This window comes from Delphinapterus leucas, chromosome 6, assembly GCF_059928025.1.
Source record: "Delphinapterus leucas isolate spDelLeu-1000000601 "Yukka" chromosome 6, BTC_Dleu_Yukka2, whole genome shotgun sequence".
Lineage (NCBI taxonomy): Eukaryota > Metazoa > Chordata > Mammalia > Artiodactyla > Monodontidae > Delphinapterus > Delphinapterus leucas.
In genome coordinates, this window is record NC_143134.1 from 96,971,321 (window position 1) to 96,985,942 (window position 14,622).

Below are 14,622 nucleotides of genomic sequence, written 5' to 3' on the forward strand. Positions count from 1 at the left end.
CTATCAAGAAAATTTGTTTTTCTTATTTTTACAATTAAAATATATAGGTTTAGCATAGAAAAATTTTAAAATATGAAAAAGATTAAGAAAAGTTAAATGCTTCAAACCCAATCTAAGAAAACCACAGTTAATATTTTTGTTTCTTCCAGCTACACATATACAAAATTGTGATTATTTATATTGCCAAGTAACTTGCTTTTATCACATAATAATATATCATGAGCATTTTTCCTTATCCTTAACTCCTCTGGAAGAATACAATTTTCAGTGGTACAACATATGAAGGTATGTTTTCTCACATATCATAACATGCTCCACCACTACATACCAGATTTTCAGCATCCTAAAGAAAAACAAATTACAACTGTCTATTGATTATTTCAGAAAAATAATATTAAGTAATAATAATGATGACAATAACAGTAATTCTTAACTGACTTTTAGGGAAACACCTCCAGAGTTTCATCATTTAAAATCAAGTTGGCCCATGTCTAAATTACCGAGTTTTAATCAAGAATGTTAAATTCTAGCAAATGATTTTTTTATATCTATCTAGATGATCATATAAGGGTTTCTGCTATTATTTGTTTGGTATATTATGTTGATAGATATCTAAATAATATTCGGAATGTCTTGCATTCATGAAATTATTTTAATATACAGTTGGAATTGTTTTGAATATATTTACAAATTTTACATATATGTTCAAATGAGACTGAACCATAGTTTTGTTCTATCTTTGACAATTTGGGGTATAAAATTTATTTTAGTCTGATAAAATGATTTATGAAGTGTCCCATAATTTTTTGGACATTAAACTATTTATGTACCACAGAGATTGTTTCTTGAAAGTATAAATTAACGCTTTACTAAGTAATCTGTGTCCAATGTTCATTTTGAGGATCAGTGTCTATCCTTCTCCCAGTTGAATCTCTGGTAAAACTACAGAATCTATTATGCTAAGTGTTTACTAAATGAATAAATGAAAGATACTAGGAGAGAGGTAAGCACAGTTCTATGGAAGCACTTAAATGGGCATCCTACCCAAACTAGAAATTCAGGAAAGTTTCCTAGGAAAAGGTATTAACTAACTAGGAGGGGCCCTTCCAGTTTAAGCGAGGATTTCAGCATGGCTATTGCAGAGCGTAAAGAAGAAGGATCAGTAGTGGCTCCAAAATTTATACATTAGCATTTAGGGGTGACGATCTGACTGTGGGAAATTTTTCTTGAAGCCGTGTTCTATAACAACTACACTGTTTTCTCTCAAATTCTCCTACTGTTATATTGGATTGACGTTGGGGGCAAGACTGATGAAGATTATGGGTAAGCAAATCCTCCCCCAGTATCTTTTCCCTTGGCACATTCGTGGTGTGGGGAAATATGGAAATGACATAAAAGAAGGTGGAGAGATTAAACTGGGCCTTTTATGATGGGCTAATTCAGTGTTAATGAGATGACTTTTTCCACTTTCTCTTATTTGTCATAAGTATTTAAATGGTCTCCTTCATCTGGGCCTTTTTCTTTGAGCAAAGAAAAGGAGCCACTCTCTTCTCATTTCTTTCTCAACACCCACTCTCTCAAGATATAAGTGCTTAGTTTAGTGCTCATTTGTAACAGAATAATAAGCTCCTTCTATCCTCCTCCAACCTCTTCTCTTCCTTCTCCTCCTCCTTCTACTTAGAGCAGCTGTGCTCAAACAAATCAAAACTGCCTCAACTCACACTTTTGAAGTTAGATCCATGTGCCAACGTGAACAGAGACAGGCAAGGAAGAGCAGGAAAAAGGGAATTTCTTCTGTTAATAAACTATTGTACCATGATCTCTTTTTAAATCTCTCCCAAACCACTATCTAGGTGGTAACGCACTAGGAGGAAGAGAAAAAATATAGAAACTTAATGGGGAAGCCAGGAAGGCTGCCCTATGTGACCAGCCAAGGAATAAGCCAAGGAATCATGCCCTTCTGTGCTCCAGAAAGAGAGAGCAAGGCAAATGGTTGGTTGCAGGCTGGAGGACAGAAAAAAAAGGAGACGTTTTCTCACTCTGCTGCCCTGGTCCCAATGAAAACAATCTATCACAGGAATACAGCATAGTATAAGGCACAGTGCTTACATCCAAAATCCACAGTCTTTCCTGGGCATCATATTGGACAAATATGAAACAATTAGGGCAACAGCTGAGTTTTCATAATGTACTAACTAACACTGTATATCACAGGAACTCATGATATACACCGTGGGCTAGAAAAAGCAAGTAAGGCAGGAATGTTAGTTTCAACACACCTAAACACTGTGTAGTATTTTCAGAGGATCAGAAGAGAATCTGTGATAGGTACTATGGTATTGTGTTAAGAGGACTGACTCTGGATCCAGATTGCCAGTTATTAAATCCTGGTTCTAGCTATATTATCTTGGGCAAGCTACTTTAACTTCCCTTTACCTGTTTGCCTTGTAAAATGGGGATAATAATTGTTTCTCATACTATTATTATATGTAATACTGATAGGCTCGCAGTGAATATTAAACGACTGAATAAAGTGCTTATCACAGCACCTGGACAGAGTTAGTTCTCAATAAATATTAGGTAGCTATCACTGGTCCAGCCATACTAATACTTGCCAGTATTCATAAAATCTTTGTGCCCGGGCTTCTCTGGTGGTGCAGTGGTTAAGAATCTGCCTGCCAGTGCAGGAGACATGGGTTCAAGCCCTGGTCTGGGAAGATCCCACATGCCGCGGAGCAACTAAGCCTGTGCACCACAACTACTGAGCCTGAGCTCTAGAGCCCGCGAGCCACAACTACTGAGCCTGCATGCCACAACTACTGAAGCCTGTGTGCCTAGAGCGCATGCTCTGCAACAAGAGAAGCCACCACAATGAGAAGTCTGCACACCACAACAAAGAGTAGCCCCCGCTCTCCACACCTAGAGAAAGCCCACGTGCAGCAAAGAAGACTCAAAGCAGCCAATAAAAAAAAAAAAATGCTATTCTAGTGAACACATGAACGATAAGAAAGTCAGACCGCCTTACTGCTGACATGAAGAAAGGTTCAGTGGTCTGAACAGATCAAACCCACAACATTCCCTTAAACCAAAGCCTAAGCCAGAGAAAGGTCCTAACTCTCCTCAATTCTATGAAGCCTGGGAGAAGTGAGGAAGATGCAGAAGAAAAGTTTGAAGCTAGCTGACGTTGTTTCATGAGGTTTAAGAAAGGAATCCACATCCATAATTAAAAAGTGCAAAGTGAAGCTGCAAGTGCTGATGTAGATACAGCAAGTTACCTAGAAGCTCTAACTAAGATAACGAATGAAGGTGGCTACACCAAACAACAGATTTTCAATGCAGACAAAACACTCTTATACTGGAAGAAGATGCCATCTAGGATTTTCACAGGTAGAGAGAAGTCGAGGCCTGTCTTCAAAGCTTCAAAGGACAAGCTGACACTCTTGCCAGGGGCTAATGCAACTGGCGGTTTAAGCCAATACTCATTTACCCTTCCAAAACTCCTAGTGCCCTTAATAATTATGCTAAATCAACTCTGCCTGTGCTGTATAAATGGAACAGCAAAGGCTGGATGACAACACACTGTTTACAGCATGGTTTACTGAATACCTGAAGACCACTGTTGAGACCTATTGCTCGGAAAAAGAGATTCCTTTCAAAATATTAAAGATACCCAATGAGATTAATGTTGTTTTCACGCTTGCTTACACATCCATTCTGCAGTCCATGGGTCAAGGAATAATTTTGACCTTCAAGTCTTGTTATTTAAGAAATACATTTCATAAGGCTATAGCTGTCATAGATAGTGATTCCTCTGATGGATCTAGGCAAAGCCAATTGAAAACCTTCTGGAAAGGATTCGCCATTCTGGATGCCATTAAGAACATTCCTGATTCATGGGAAGAATTCAAAACATCAACATTAAAAGGAGTTTGGAAGGTGTTAATTCCAACTCTCATGGATGACTTAGAGGGATTCAAGACTTCAGCGGAGGAAGTAACTGCAGATGTGGTGGAAATAGCAAGAGAACTAGAATTAGAGGTGGAGCTTGAAGATGTGACTGAATTGCTGCATTCTCATGATAAAACTTTAATGGATAAGGAGTTGTTTTTTAAACATGAGCAAAGAAAGTAGTTTCTTGAGATGGAACCTACTCCTGGTGAAGATGCTATGAAGATTGTTAAAATGACAGCAAAGGATTTAAAATATTACATAAAATTAGTTGCTAAAGCAGTGGGAGGGTTTGAGAAATCTGACTCCAATTTTGAAAGAAGTCCTACTGTGGGTAAAATGCTATCAAACAGCATTGCATGCTACAGAGAAATCATTCATGAAAGGAAGAGTCCATCAATGAGGCAAACTTCACTGTTGTCTTATGTTAAGAAATTGCCATGGCCACCCAACCTTCAGCAACACCACCCTGATCAGTCAGCAGCCATCAACACTGAGGCAAGACTCTCTGCCAGCAAAGAGATTATGAGTCACTGAAAGCTCAATTGATGGTTAGCATTTTTTAATTAAGCATGTACATTGTCTAAGGTAGGAAATTTGACAAGCTATGTTAACTACAATGATGAAATCATAATAAATTCTAAGTACAATGATGTAACAGTATAGTGTATGTGGAATTAATATTATCATTCAATAAGTTTATTATAACCTGTTAGAATTTTCCCTTAACATATATTCTCATTTTTCAAAACAAAATAATTTTTTTTATTTGCCTTGTATAAGATAGAGAGCAAAGTAACAAACCCTAGACTAGACTATGTTTCTATACATAGTTGCTATAGAAGACCTCCTTCTGCTTTTTTTTGTGTGTATCATATAGTTGACACTTTGCGGTTTGGCAGGAACATTTACATTTCGCATTTTAAAACATACAGAGTTTTTAACGGATACTAAATAAGTGAGCACTAATATTTATAATAATACAAAATATGTTAGCAAAGCTAGTGCCAATAATGAAACATGGAAGTTGGTCTAAAAAGAACTCATAATGATTTACACGCAGCATTTATTTATTTAGATTTTAAAAATGAAGCACAATCAGCTTTTAATAAATAATCTTATTAAATGTTAAGAGTACCTTGTTATATGCATGAAAGAATAAAATATAAATGGCATCAACAAAATAGAATGTAGATGATAATGGAATCATATCTTCAACTTACTGGAACAAAATAACTGTAAACTGTAAAGTAGCTAAATTATCTTTCAAGACTGAAGATAAATTACTTTTCAGATAAAGACTAAGGGATTTTTATCATTCAAAGAATGTACTGAATTAACTATTAAAGAATGTAACTAAGGAAGAATTAAATTCAACCTAAATGGAAGAATAGAATGGAAAAGAAAAGAAAGAAAGCAATAGTTAACAAAAAATTAATAAATATATGAAGAGATCTATAAAATAGCCTTTATAGAAAAATAAAGAAAACAAAAATCTTCAGAATTACAAAAAGACTCAAGTTTCGTGAAGACACTAAATAAGAGTAGGTGATTTTTTTTTTTTTTTTTGCGGTACACGGGGCTCTCACTGCTGTGGCCTCTCCCGTTGCGGAGCACAGGCTCCGGACGTGCAGGCTCAGCGGCCATGGCTCACAGGCCCAGCCGCTCCGCGGCATGTGGGATCTTCCCAAACCGGGGCACGAACCCGTGTCCCCTGCATCGGCAGGCGGACTCTCAACCACTGCGCCACCAGGGAAGCCCAAGAGTAGGTGATTTTAATACAAACTTCTCTAAAACTGTTTGCTATAGAAATGTGAAAATAAAAGATTTGAGTTCTACAGTAAATAAGATTAACTAAAATATATAAAAATGTAATATATAGACAATAATATATGAAATACATAATATATAAGGTCTATAAAATTGTATATTCAAACACTAGAGAATATATGTTTAAAATACAAGGCAAGTATTAATAAATATTGAACAGTTAAAATCACTCGACCACAATTTCTAGTTACAACACAACAGAATTCCAACAAAACCAGTTGATGTAGGTTAACTCTACAAGGAAATTTATAGGTATAAATAAATAAATATTTCAATCTTTGTATATGACATATATACATGTGATACATATATACATATATGAAAATATGAAAAATGTAAAATTAAAACACTAAGCATTCAATTCAAACACTAAGAAAAAACAAAGAAACAAAGACAAGGAAGTAGTGAATAAGTTGCTTAAAAAATTGCGAGGCCAAAACAATTCCCCTTGAAAAGTCTAATAAACTTTAAAGAATAGAAAAACTCTATCACATGCATTTATTTCAGAAAACAGAAAATATGAAGAGCTTCTCAAACTAATATTTTGAGCCTAAAATAAAGTGAAACAAAAACTGCATAAGAAAATGGACAACCTGGAAGAAATGGACAAATTCTTAGAAAGGTATAACCTTTCAAGACTGAACCAGGAAGAAATAGAAAATATGAACAGACCAATCACAAGTAATGAAATTGAAACTGTGATTAAAAATTTTCCAACAAACAAAAGTCCAGGACCAGACGGCTTCACAGATGAATTCTACCAAACTTTTAGAGAACAGCTAACACCCATCCTTCTCAAACTCTTCCAAAAAATTGCAGAGGAAGGAACACTCCCAAACTCATTCTATGAGGCCACCATCACCCTGATACCAAAACCAGACAAAGATACTACAAAAAAGGAAAATTACAGACCAATATCACTGATGAATATAGATGCAAAAATACTCAACAAATTACTAGCAAACAGAATCCAACATATTAAAAGGATCATATACCATGATCAAGTGGGTTTTATCCCAGGGATGCAAGGATTCTTCAATATACTCAAATCAATCAATGTGATACACCATATTAACAAACTGAAAAAGAAAAACCATATGATCATCTCAATAGATGCAGAAAAAGCTTTTGACAAAATTCAACACCCATTTATGATAAAAACTCCCCAGAAACTGGGCATAGAGGGAACCTACCTCAACAAAATAAAGGCCATATATGACAAACCCACAGCAAACATCATTCTCAATGGTGAAAAAATGAAAGCATTTCCTCTAAGATCAGGAACAAGACAAGGATGTCCACTCTCACCACTATTATTCAATATAGCTTTGGAAGTCCTAGCCATGGCAATCAGAGAAGAAAAAGAAATAAAAGGAATCCAAATTGGAAAAGAAGAAGTAAAACTGTCACTGTTTGCAGATGACATACTATATACATAGAGAATCCTAAAGATGCCACCAGAAAACTACCAGAGCTAATCAATGAATTTGGTAAAGTTGCAGAATACAAAATTAATGCACAGAAATCTCTGGCATTCCTATACACTAATGATGAAAAATCTGAAAGAGAAATTAAGGAAACACTCCCATTTACCACTGCAACAAAAAGAATAAAATACCTAGGAATAAACCTACCTAGGGAGACAAAAGTCCTGTATGCAGAAAACTATAAGACACTGATGAAAGAAATTAAAGCTGATACCAACAGATGGAGAGACAGACCATGTTCTTGGATTGGAAGAATCAATATTGTGAAAATGACTATACTACCCAAAGGAATCTACAGATTCAATGCAATCCCCATCAAATTACCAATGGCATTTTTTACAGAACTAGAACAAAAAATCTTAAAATTTGTATGGAGACACTAAAGACCCCGAATAGCCAAAGCAAACTTGAGGGAAAAAAACGGAGCTGGAGGAATCAGACTCCCTGACTTCAGACTATACTATAAAGCTACAGTAATCAAGACAATATGGTACAGGCACAGAAACAGAAATATAGATCAATGGAACAAGATAGAAAGCCCAGAGATAAACCCACGCACGTACGGTCAACTAATCTATGACAAAGGAGGCAAGGATATACAATGGAGAAAAGACAGTCTCTTCAATAAGTGGTGCTGGGAAAACTAGACAGCTACATGTAGAACAATGAAATTAGAACACTCCCTAACACCATACACAAAAATAAACTCAAAATGGATTAGAGACCTAAAGGTAAGACCAGACACTATAAAACTCTTAGAGGAAAACATAGGAAGAACACTCTTTGACATAAATCACAGCAAGATCTTTTTTGATCCACCTCCTAGAGTAATGGAAATAAAACCAAAAATAAACAAGTGGGACCTAATGAAACTGAAAAGCTTTTGAACAGCAAAGGAAACCGTAAACAAGACAAAAAGACAACCCTCAAAATGGGAGAAAATATTTGCAAACGAATCAATGGACAAAGGATTAATCTCCAAAATATATAAATAACTCATGCAGCTCAATATTACAAAAACAACTAACCCAATCCAAAAATGGGCAGAAGACCTAAATAGACATTTCTCCAAAGAAGACATACAGATGGCCAAGAAGCACATGAAAAGCTGCTCAACATCACTAATTATTAGAGAAATGCAAATCAAAACTACAATGCAGTATCACCTCATACCAGTTAGAATGAGCATCATCAGAAAATCTACAAACAACAAATGCTCGAGAGGGTGTGGAGAAAAGGGAACCCTCTTGCACTGTGGGTGGGAATGTCAATTGATACAGCCACTATGGAGAACAGTATGGAGGTTCCTCAAAAAACTACAAATAGAACTACCATATGACCCAGCAATCCCACTACTGGGCATATACCCTGAGAAAACCATAATTCAAAAAGAGTCATGTACCAAAATGTTCATTGCAGCTCTATTTACAATAGCCCGGAGATGGAAACAACCTACATGTCCATTATGGGATGAATGGATAAAGAAGATGTGGCACATATATACAATGGAATATTACTCAGCCATAAAAAGAAACGAAATTGAGCTATTTGTAGTGAGGTGGATGGACCTAGAGTCTGTCATAAAGAGTGAAGTAAGTCAGAAAGAGAAAGACAAATACAGTATGCTAACACATATATATGGAATTTAGGAAAAAGAAATGTCATGAAGAACCTAGGGGTAAGACAGGAATAAAGACATAGACCTACTAGAGAATGGACTTGAGGATATGGGGAGGGGGAAGGGTAAGCTGTGACAAAGCGAGAGAGTGGCATTGACATATATACACTACCAAATGTAAAATAGATAGCTAGTGGGAAGCAGCCACATAGCTCAGGGAGATCAGCTCGGTGCTTTGTGACCACCTAAGAGGGGTGGGATAGGGAGGGTGGGAGGGAGGGAGATGCAAGAGCGAAGAGATATGGGAACATATGTATATGTATAACTGATTCACTTTGTTATAAAGCAGAAACTAACACACCATTGTAAAGCAATTATACTCCAATAAAGATGTAAAAAAAAAAAAAAACCTAAATAAAATATTATCTAACATAATCCAGCAATGTACAAAGTAATAATACCTAGTGTCCAAGTAGGAGTTATCCCAGGCAACCAAGGAAATTTTAACATTAGAAAATGTGTTCATTTTCACACAATATCAATAATTCACAGTATCAATTTCAGGAGGAAATAATGACCATTTTGATAAATGCAGGAAAATCATTTGATAAATTCAACAGGCAATTATAATATTTTTAATCTTGGCAAATTAGAACAGAAACTTTTTCAACCTGACAAGATACCTATCCAAAACCCACAGCAAATATCATAGTTAATGTTGCAATATTAAATATGTTCATTGTAATGTTCAAAATGAGATTTTTTAAATGCCTGGGTTTGCCTCTTCCATAACACTGGACTAGAATCCAATTGTATAAAGAAGAAGAAATAAGACATTTAAAGATTACAAAGGCAGAAATGAAATTATCGTTATCCCAGACAATACAATTTTCTACAAAGAAAATGAAGAAAAGTTATAAACAAATCATCTGAGTTAATAATGGTTGCAAGTCAAAGATCAATATTAAAAAATCAATTGTGTTCCTTGTATCAATCACAACTGGTTAAAAAAGTATCTTAAAAAGAATCTCATTCACAATAGCAACATATATGTGAAATGCCTATGAATAAATCTAATAAAAAAAGCACAAGTACTTTATCAGAAAAAAATTATAAATCTTTATTTTAAAAAAACAGATAAGGAAACCTGAGTAAACAGGGAGCTATATTTTGAATACAGTTAAGAAATTCAAAAATATTTATCCCCAACAACCTAAATTTAATGTAATTTCTATTAAAAGTCAAACAAAGTGAGGTTTTCTTTCCCCTATTTGGATATTATTAAGTTGATCCTAAAATTTACAGAAAGAATAAAAGACTAAGAGTCACCAAGAAAATACTGCAGAATAAGAATGAGGATATGGTAATCACTATACCAAATATCAAGACTGGCTATAAGTTGTAGATATGTAGATAATGTAGTGTTGGTGAAGATAAACAGACAAATGGATCAACAGAATAGGACAGAAAGTCTAGGAACATCCCAGGCATCTAAAAGAGTTTGAAAACAGATATTATAGAGAGTTTGATGACTGATATGGCATTGTAAATCAGTACAGACCAAATACTGACAAAAAAAGATAACGATAGATGTCTACCTCATACTACACCACATATAAATTTAATAAAGAGTAAATAGCCAAATTCTAAAAAGCGAAATTCTAAAACTTCTATAGAAAATTGTGGGAAAATATCTCTACGGCATATGGGCAGGAATAGTATTAACATTTGTTAAATAAGACACAAAACAAAAAGTAAATGAAAAGAATGACAAAATCAGCCTCCTTAAAAAAATTTTTTTTCAGATGTGTTTTCAGGCTTAAAAACTATTTAGTCAAAGAAACACACTTAACAAAACAGTAAAATTTTATTTTAAATGATAAAAATTGGTTCAACCCTTCAGAAAAATAATATGACACTACCTATTTAAAATCTCAGCAATCTATTCATTCCTGAGAGTCAGCTAGAATTTTATCCAAGGGATATAGCTAAAAGAAAGAAGAAAACAAATTAAAGCATACAGAAATTTTCATTATTTAAAATATCAAAATATGAGAAAGATAGGAGGAGAATGAGCCAAGTATCCTTCATCAACTCAATGAAATATTATGCAACCAAAAAATAGGTAATTTAAGACTCAGCCTCCTTAAAATTAAAAGTTTTATATGACAAAAGACACCATTAAGAAAGTTTAAATACTAGACATAAATGGGAGAAATTATCTGTAGTACACAAAAACAAAAAAAGGATTAGTCCAGAGTATGTTTCTAAAAATACAAACAATCCAATAAAAAACTGCAATTTCTACAATGTAAAGGAACCCCAATACCAATAAAAATATAAAAATAATCAAATCACAAGTTATCAGAGAAACAAAAAAAATTTTAATGAGACATTGCATACCCCAAAAATAGTCAATCAGTAAATTATGACAGTAATATGGAGAAACACAAAATCTAATTGCCACGGGGAATATATGAATTAACACTTTGAAGAGCAAATAAGCAAGATCAGGTAAAGTTAATCCCTTAATTCCACTTCCAGGTATGGACTCAACGAAAGGATGAAGAAAAAGCTAGTCTATGCTACCATCTAGTGGCCTCAGAATATAATAGAAAATACAATACCTTCAGCAGTGTTTACAAAGGACTTCTCAAAGTACCTGCACAGGGGTGCAGCAACAACTTATAAATGTGCAGAGTTTATATATGCAGTAACTTCCCTCACTGCCCTTTTGGGCCAGTATATGACTCCATCTATCCTTCTTCCTTTTGCAGATTTGCATGAACCTAACTAACCTTGTGACAAAACCAAGTAGAAATATCTTCAGGCAGAGTGTTTCTCATGTCTATCTTATATAATTTCCAACACCCTTCAAATGATATCCATTGTTATGTGAGGTTGAAAGAATGCTTCTCCAAACTAACCAGATTAGATTGCATTGACAAGAATATGGTGCAAAAGGGGCCCTCATACACTTCTGTTAAGGTACAAATTCGGAAAATTAGCAAAGATGAATATATATCCCAAAATCAAACCAATAATTTTTTTATTAAACAAAAAAAATTACAAAAAAGATAAATATGTGTATAAACTATGACACAAAAATTCCTCTCCTGGATACATTCTCTAATCATGGTTCTTAACCCCAAAGGACATCTAAGAATCTAAAAGTTTCATATATTGAAAATGGATAAGTTCCCGAGATCAGCTGTACAAATTGTGCTATAGTTAACAATACTGTAGTGTACACTTCAAGTCTTGTTAAGCGGGGTTATATCTTGTTAGTTTTTACCGCAATAAAAAAATAAAACAAAACCTTCTTGGAGTGGCCAAAAGCATCCAGAAAATGAAATGGGAGCAGTCAACATTTATAAGAAGCAATGGCACTGGGAGAGTTTCCCTTTTAATGATTTTAAGATAAGGGAAGGACAGTCACCACCACTACAAGGTGCCTAAAATTCAGATGGAAAACTTCAATCTTACTGACTTGAAGAAACAGAGGACAGAGTTCAGGAAGACCACAGCAGCTGAAAATCTAGAAAAGAAAACCACAGTCAAATACAGCCAGAGAGTGGGAGCCCCAAATTTCTATATAAACTCTGCCCAAATACTGGCTGATCCCTAAACTACACATAAGAAGAGTTAAGGCTAAAAGACCTGAACAGAGATTTCAGTTGCTGCCCACCTCAGAGAAGACAACTTTGAAATCTGAGTCCTGTCAAAGTACTGCCTGCTAAAGCAAAACATCAATACTTGTGGAAAATTCCGTTTCCGCAAATAGTCACAGAAATATTTTTACTCCAACAGGCTCTTCTGAAACCTTGCTAGTCCCCTGATCAAGAGGCAGAGTCTTTTTCACCTTTGTGCATCCCGCAACACTGAGTAAATACACCTGGCATCAAAAATGAGCAGAGGGCCTGGCACATATTTGGATCTTAAAATACAAATACAACTGTGATCTTCTAACAAAGGCCAACATAATTCTGGAGTGCTGGAAGAATATAAGTGTGGATGGAGCTAAAACACTGAGATATGGAAGTGCACAGCAGGGTCAGGGGACAGAAAGTCAATAGAAGATAAATGGAGTGAGAGGGGACAGTTGGGAAGAAATGGCAGGAGGGTATTGGACATTCCTTGAGGCTGTGCATCGACAGCTTTGGTTACCACACCCTTATATCTGCTTCACCTGAAAAAGAAAAACTGTGCATCACACTGATCTTCCATTCTATAAAATGGGCTTTGTGATACATTCTGACAATGAGAACTGGCTTTTACTCACAGGGAATAAAATGAAGGGAGTCTCTGATCTCAGTCCTCCAGCCTTCAAAAAGCAAAAAAAGAAAAAGTGAAAAGTTGCTGAGAATCCAGCAAAAAACTGTTTCTTTTCCATTCTTACATGCTTTTTCCTATTTACCATTTAAAGATTATTATGAAATTAATTAAAATTACCTAGTAAAATGATATGGGAAAATACACTATACTGTTAATTATAAAAAAAGCAGGTAGTAAATCAAGAAATACAGTGTGCTCTTGGGTGTGTAAATATAGTATATAAATAGATATATATAAAAATATTAATATTTATTCTATAATTATGAATGACTTTCATTTCTTCCTTTGGGTTTTCCTGAGCTTCTCAAATTTTCTATACTGAATATGTATTATTGGTATAACCAGGGAAATAATAATTCAGAGGAGAAGGGAAATTAATGTTAGTAAGTTAAGTACAATCAGTTCTTTGAGACATCAACCCTAATGTATCTAAAAGTTACTACCTTCTATATTATTTAAAGATTCAACTTGAAATTACTTCTGGGATTATAGAGTCTCTTAGAAGAAAACAAAGGAGGATTTAAATTGGCTATCAGAACCACTGTGGGGCCTCTGGAAATATTTAGGGCTCAGAGGTAGGAAAGTATTTATGTGACATGTTAGTTTACTATTGCATACAAATTTATAACATGACATTCTGTTGTGCAGAAAGCTTTATTTCTTCTTCTCCTTCACCATTACTAACAGTTGTCTGTGATTGTGGGATACTTGACTGTGAGCCCTAGAGCATGGCTATAGCTCTAGAAGGAAAACTAAGAAGTCATTCACTGAGGAGGAGCAGCAGCTGTCACAAGAAGTTAGGGAAACACTGATGAAAAAGAAAGAATGTTTTCCTTGTTTTGAAAACTGAAATCCCAATTAGCCATGCTATCTATACTGCAACTGGTGAAGTTGAGGATCCTATACTGAAGATTTAGTAGGGAACATAAGGACAAAGTTGAGAAGAGATATTTCCAGAAAGGAAAAGATGAATGGGAACTGGGAATTATGAATAATTTATTTTATTTTTAAAGTGCTGAATACAACAACAAAAAACTACCAGGAAGAAAAGAAAATACCATGGATATACATGAACATAATTTAAATGAGTGACTGTCTTTTGTCATGGAAAATGAAAGAATACCAGCCTAGGGGTACAGATTAAACTAACATGTATAGTGCATACAATATATACCACAAACTTTCAGGTATGTTACACCAATCCTCAAAATAACCCTAGACATAGGTACATTACCCACATTTTAAATGACACATCATGCTGAGAGATAGTGTTTTGCCCAAGTCTGTACAGCCAATACGCCAAGGAGCTAAGACTGAAGTTTAGGTCCTCCAAGCCAAGTGCTTTCCAATAATATGTAGTGCTTCTCTTTATCAGCAGTTAAGGCGACAATGGAGTAAGAGAAC

The 14,622-nt window shown here is 34.9% G+C and overlaps 1 long non-coding RNA gene across 1 annotated transcript in view; it reads right to left on the bottom strand.

Moving 5' to 3' along the window:
- Positions 1 to 5,202: 5,202 nt before the first annotated feature.
- LOC111188082 (uncharacterized) overlaps positions 5,203 to 14,622 on the bottom strand; it is a 32,640-nt gene continuing 23,220 nt past the window's right edge. The window contains exon 3 of the long non-coding RNA XR_016393599.1: positions 5,203 to 13,207. This is a non-coding gene — a long non-coding RNA (uncharacterized LOC111188082). The remainder of the gene's footprint in view (positions 13,208 to 14,622) is intronic.